Source organism: Oryzias melastigma, linkage group LG24 (assembly GCF_002922805.2).
Source record: "Oryzias melastigma strain HK-1 linkage group LG24, ASM292280v2, whole genome shotgun sequence".
In the NCBI taxonomy this organism is placed as follows: domain Eukaryota; kingdom Metazoa; phylum Chordata; class Actinopteri; order Beloniformes; family Adrianichthyidae; genus Oryzias; species Oryzias melastigma.
The window spans coordinates 22,191,065-22,196,916 of record NC_050535.1 but is presented as its reverse complement, the minus strand read 5'-3'; the positions used below and the strand labels follow the sequence as shown (position 1 = coordinate 22,196,916).

Here is a 5,852-nt window from a genome sequence, read left to right as displayed (position 1 = left end):
ATACTCTGATTGCTTTCAGCAATCAGACAATAAAGATCCACACATGTGGAAGGACAGGTCTATTTAAATGACGCATCCATGGGAGGTTTGATATTTAACCAACAAATGAGTGGGGGACCTGTGTTTGCTAGAATACACTGATACCAGCGCAGAGCTGCTGTTTGGTCAAATAAGAGATCAATCAAGAGGGACTCTTTGTTTTGCTGGGCAAACTGTGTTCCACAGTGTCCCCCTCAAACTTGTACAATATTTGATGTGCTAATATTGTTCTGAGTGATCATCACTTCCCCGCAGGACGGCATGAGTGGGTAAACAAACAGAACGGATGTGTACAGTTGGAAGTATGAGGAGTCTCCAGCGGCTGATTATGCACCGGCATGCTGCTGCTTCTTGGATGTAGTTTGGACTGACCTTTGTGGAGCCGGCAGTCAGAGAGCTTCCTTTGGTTCTTCTTTTGTTCATGACGTTTACAAAGCCACATCTTTATTCCATAAGTTTTCATTTAAATGCAGCTCTTTCAGTAATGGTTTGTTGTGAGTTCTTGGGTTTAGTTTTGTCAAATATATTTCTTTGTTTTGGTCAAGTTGTGGTTTGAGTTGTCCCCAGTCGGTAATTTTCCACAGACGTTCTCATTTTAGTTAATCAGTCTGTGTGACTGTCTGGCAACCAAATAGAAATAATGTGTTCAGTTGGAACCATGAATTCATGAGTTTCTAGTCCTGTTTAAATTTGTTAAATGAAGACGTTCTGCCACAAAGTCTGTTCTCCACGGATTCCTGACATATTTAATGTTGGCTTTTGGAGTTTGGCTTCTATCCTTTGGTCTGTAAACGTAACATTTGAAATACTGGTGTTAGATTTTGGGATGTGTTGATGAGGAAAAAAATCCACTTTTGCTTTGTTTTTAAAAGATAAACTATTTTTAATAAAACTGAAGTGGACTAAGTCGTTGAAGCCGTTATTTTCTGAAGTGGGCTGTGACTTGGATTTTGGGATCACATGTCATTCGGCTGTACAACCGGATCCAGAAAAATTTGATCTTTAAAATGATATGTAACAGCATTTAACAGTCAACTGATCCAAAGCAATTGACATAGTATTTGACCCTTGAAGACAAAACAGTGGTACCGTTTATTTTTGTGCACAGTTTTGCATGTTTTTTTTGTTTTGTTTTTCCCCACATTGTTCATTCTGTTTCATGTCCTGATATTTAGAATATTGTCAATATTACCCCTCTGTGCAGAATCCTTTCAGTTAGCCAAATTTACATCAAGATCTTTGTTTTGATTCTATAATCCTGGATTTATTTTTCTATGAAGGTTTGAACTTTGAGAGTTTAAACAAGAGAGAGAAGTGTGAAAATGTTCATGTATGTCTGATAATAATTTAAAGTGTACTGAGGAGTTTAACAGCCTAAAACAATTGTAAAAAAAAAAAAAAAAAACTTTGTGGATCTATCGCAGGTTATTTTTAGAACGTGTCACCCACGACAAACAGGGGACCACTGCTTTCGATTAGGTGTCCTGACCTAGGACACGACGGCGGTCAGGCGTTTGGTTTAACCTCTGAGCTAAGGATCAACAGCCAACGCTTCATCCCAGACATGTCCCAGTTCAGCCAGTCCAGACATCCAAACTGGCCTTAACCTACACCCTAATTTATGGTCCCATCCAAAGCTTCTCCTCCCAGGCTGATGATGCAAAAATAGCAATGACATCATTAGCTTATACCCGTGAGAGCAGGAATGTGCTCTGTAAATTTTTGCAATATTTCAATTAGATGAATGTGACGCCAGTAGCTATGAATAAGTAGGAAAAGGCTGTACCTTTAAACATTCTATCAGTTTTTCCACATTATATTCTTAACAGATCATCATACATTTTTCTTGGCATTTTTCCCCTAAACACTAAATTAGAGGTAATAAGAACCTGAGATGAAAGAAAGGACGTCATTTCTCCTGAACATGTGCAGCAAAGAAAGGAGCCTTTTATTTGCTGCATTAGTTAAAGAAAAATCTCCTACCTTTGTTTTCTACCATTTTATCCTTTGACGTATTTATCTGCAGAACAAAGATTAATGGAAATGTATACAGCATCGCGGTTTTTATTGAGGCTGTTTAGGGGGAGCCACCGCCGTGCCAAGGATGGATGACTGTCGATTTTGTAAGAGAGAGGGCTGGCAAACTGACAGGCTGCAGTGGTGAATGCAGAGCAGGTTGGAGACAGGAAGTCAGATCATTTGGAAGTGGATGGTGCAGAGTCCAGCTGGCAGAGGGCTGAAGGTCCAGCAGCTCACATCCATCCTTGGCCTGGCCTCCACGCGGAGATCACAGTGATGAGTCGAAGCTCTCATGTAGAACTGATGCACAGGTGAGACTGTGAGACCCCCCCCCCCAAAAAAAAAAATGCTGCTCACTGCTGTTCAGCGGTCTAACTCCACAGGAAAAGAGCCGCATAGATAAAGAGTGAGGCAGTAATTAGAGTACACTTCAGTGAATTAATCAGCATCACTTGTGTGATGAGGAAGAACACTTCTAGTTTTTGTGGACAGGAGCTTCATTAATCATCTTCCAAAGAAACACCACTTCAGCTCGACTTGAGCCGAAAGCCCTCTTTTCTGCTACAGCATTCATGGAGCACTGCTAATAAAAATAATAATAAAAATAAAAACTCACAAGAAAGAGAAATCAAGCTTTTCCCAGTCAGCTTCCTTCAGCTTCAGACAGAATGTTTCAGACTCCAGCTGGTCATCTGAATGCTCTGGTTTGTTTCTCATTCCAATTTCATCCGTCTAAATAAGAGAAAATAACGAAACAACTTTGATTAAACTGCATGGCAGAGTTTATGAACTGCATATAAGTGTAATGTATGGAGTTTTTTCATGGTATTTATTGTTTAGTAAGAGTTTTTCAAGTTATAAACTGACCAGTCAGATGTCGCAGTAAAAGTAGGTCTTCTCATGTTTGACAGATTTTCCCAGGCCCCCGTTCAAAGTTGTAAGGGTGTGGCCTTTCAACAAGCTCACTCCTGACTGGCTTGAGTGGTTGCCATAGAAACAATGAGTGATGGTGCATGGACAGAACGCGTCAAATTCATGTCTGCTGTCTGACAGATTTCCCTCTCAACGCCCTGACACTCCTGCCGCAGAGCAACCGCAGAAGTTGTTCTGGAATTCCTTCGTTGTCACATCATGAATGATGTTGGTCCAGTAGCTTGGGTGTATATGTTTTGGAGATCTCTTCAGAGGCACCAGCAAGCACATCACTGTGTTTGTTTTCACCAGATCGTTCAGAGTCTCTCTGGTTCTGTGTGCTTCACTCCTGCAGTGAGAGCTTCACTTGAGGACCATTTCAAACGTTACTTCTGTCTGTCTGAGGTCCAGTTTGAGCTTTAACCATAGAGGTGGGAATTAAAAATAAAACTGGGGGAACTTTTTATAATTGTCTTGATGAAAATAAAAAAAAACATCAAAAGCACATGAAGCTAGAGTGATCCTGCACGCTACAACAGCACTCGCAGCGGCTCTCCGAGCTGCTCGGTAGCTAACCACTGGTAGAGCGGGCTCCACTGTCCAGGGACCTGCAGCCTGGATAGTAAACCTCGCTAGATCTGCCGGACCTCTGGACAGCAGCGATCGCTACCAGCTCTGATGGAGTCTGGAGAGAGGATCTCACTAGCTCAACAAGCTATCCACCGGGCGGCTGGCTAGCACAGCCGTCCAGCTCAATGAGCTCTGTGAGGGGCGGATGATCTATGGAATGGATGGAAGTTCATGACGGAAATCCTCACATTGATCGGCCATCTTGAACGTTTATTTCTACTCTTTGATCTAGTCACTGAAAACGTCACGTGTTCAAAGCTGAATCCCTGATTGGTTGACGCGCTGGCTGCGTTCGGTGTGAATGCACCATAAGACTGACCTGAACCAATAACTGCTTATCGACGGCATGTGGCTCTAACATGGCGGTGCCCGTATCAGAAAAAAATGGTGACTGAGTTGACTTCATTTCATTGGCCAAAGATAAACCATTTTCTTTGGGTGATGTCACAGTCACTCTGTCCGGTTCTTTTAAACAGTCAGTGGGACGGATGTTTTTTTTTTTTTGATCGTAGCTTCTCTTGAATCCTGTCATCAGCGTCCTTTCTTTTGAAATATCCTTTGTGATTCACAAGCTCTGATTTAACATCCTGTGAAAAAAGCACATTCTTTATGAGTGCTATATTCTTTACCAGCACTGTTTCCTATAAATATATGTTGAAGCGATTATCATGTGTGAAGCAGGCGCCTGAGGGGCCAGCTGGGTAACATATGGAATGTGTGGACGGCACAGGCGAGCAGCACATATTGATCTGAAAAACAGCACATTCATTTTGTCCAGCGGTCTGTTAAAACATGTCACATTCAGAATGTGGTGCCGCTTCCCAAGAGAGCGGTTGGTAATGTTTTCCCGAGTCATTTTCAGGGCGGCTTACTGTAATTAAAAAGATGTAAAGTGTGGAATTTATGAAGGCAGCAGCAACGCAAACTTAGTGAGCACGTCGCATTCTCTCTGCAGTCTTTAGACGGGTTTGCAACGTAGACAGGTGAAGAGTGAGAGGCCCTTCTGGCTGGGGTTAAGTCATTCAGGTGCGCTTGTTGGCTTCTTCATTAAAGCCCCTTCTCTTTCTGTTTCATCTGCAGAGTACTGGTGCAAACAGCCAGACACCACTGACCTTGAGTGCAGCTATTACTTCTCCCTCGCAGCCATATATAACCAACATTTATCAGCCGAGAGCTGCTTTATATTCATGGCACACAGCAATCCTCACTTCATAAATAAGGCATTCCTATAAAACACAGCAATAATACCCGACTCCCACTTTGGCAAAATCCTCAACCTGCGCGACCTCTGAGGGGTCAGCATGTCAGCCAAACGTTTGCAGGCATAAACAGGGTGCAGTGGGGGTGTGTGGGGGGCTGGGTGGGGTTGCTGCCTGTCAAGCTCTAAAAACAAGCCCCCCCACACCTTTTGACTGAAACAACACGCTGCCTGCAGGCATGTTTGCTGATTTTGGCACACAAACAATATGCTATTTTATTCTTAATATTTTATGAATCTGTTCTCTTTAGTGAAAAAGAATATGTTTAACAGCGCTGAGCACAAGTATAGACGCACTGTGTGAAAGAAACAGATAACGGGGAATTCATCAGCTTTTAATTTAACATATTTGAACAATTAAAACTATCAGGCTTCTTCATAATCTATGTTTGCAGTGCTTTCACAATAGAATAGGACTGGTTTTTTTTATTTTCTAAAACAAAAGTTAGTAAAACTAACCATAGGAAGAGACCATGGTGCAGACCGAACATCTCTTCACCATCAACTGTCATACGTAACAGATGGGATTTTTTTATGATTCAATATGTGGTATACCATGGTCTGGGTGAATACTCAATTCTGATCGGCTCTTGGCTGTGGATTAAAAAGTGATAAACTATGGTGATAATTCATTCATTCATCTTCCAGACCGCTTCTTCCCTTTCGGGGTCGCGGGGGTGCCGGAGCCCATCCCGGCTACTGATGGGTGAAGGCGGGGTTCACCCTGGACAGGTCGCCAGTCTGTCGCAGGGCCTCAATCACACACACATTCACTCTCACATTCACACCTAGGGGCAATTTAGAGTCACCAATTAACCTATGAAGCATGTTTTTGGACGGTGGGAGGAAGCCGGAGTCCCCGGTGAAAACCCACGCATGCACGGGGAGAACATGCAAACTCCACACAGAAAGGTCCCAGACGGGATTCGAACCGGGGCCTTCTCGCTGTAAGGCAAGAGCGCTAACCACTGCGCCACCGTGCAGCCCCTATGGT

General features: G+C 43.1%; 1 long non-coding RNA gene across 1 annotated transcript; it reads right to left on the bottom strand.

Annotated features, from left to right (window-relative positions):
* Positions 1-2,073: 2,073 nt before the first annotated feature.
* On the bottom strand, positions 2,074-3,341 carry LOC112157813. The gene is made up of 2 exons (XR_004947305.1): positions 2,926-3,341; positions 2,074-2,790 (listed from the first exon to the last, which is right to left on the bottom strand). It is a non-coding gene; the product is annotated as an uncharacterized LOC112157813 (long non-coding RNA).
* Between the last annotated feature and the right edge of the window lie 2,511 nt (positions 3,342-5,852).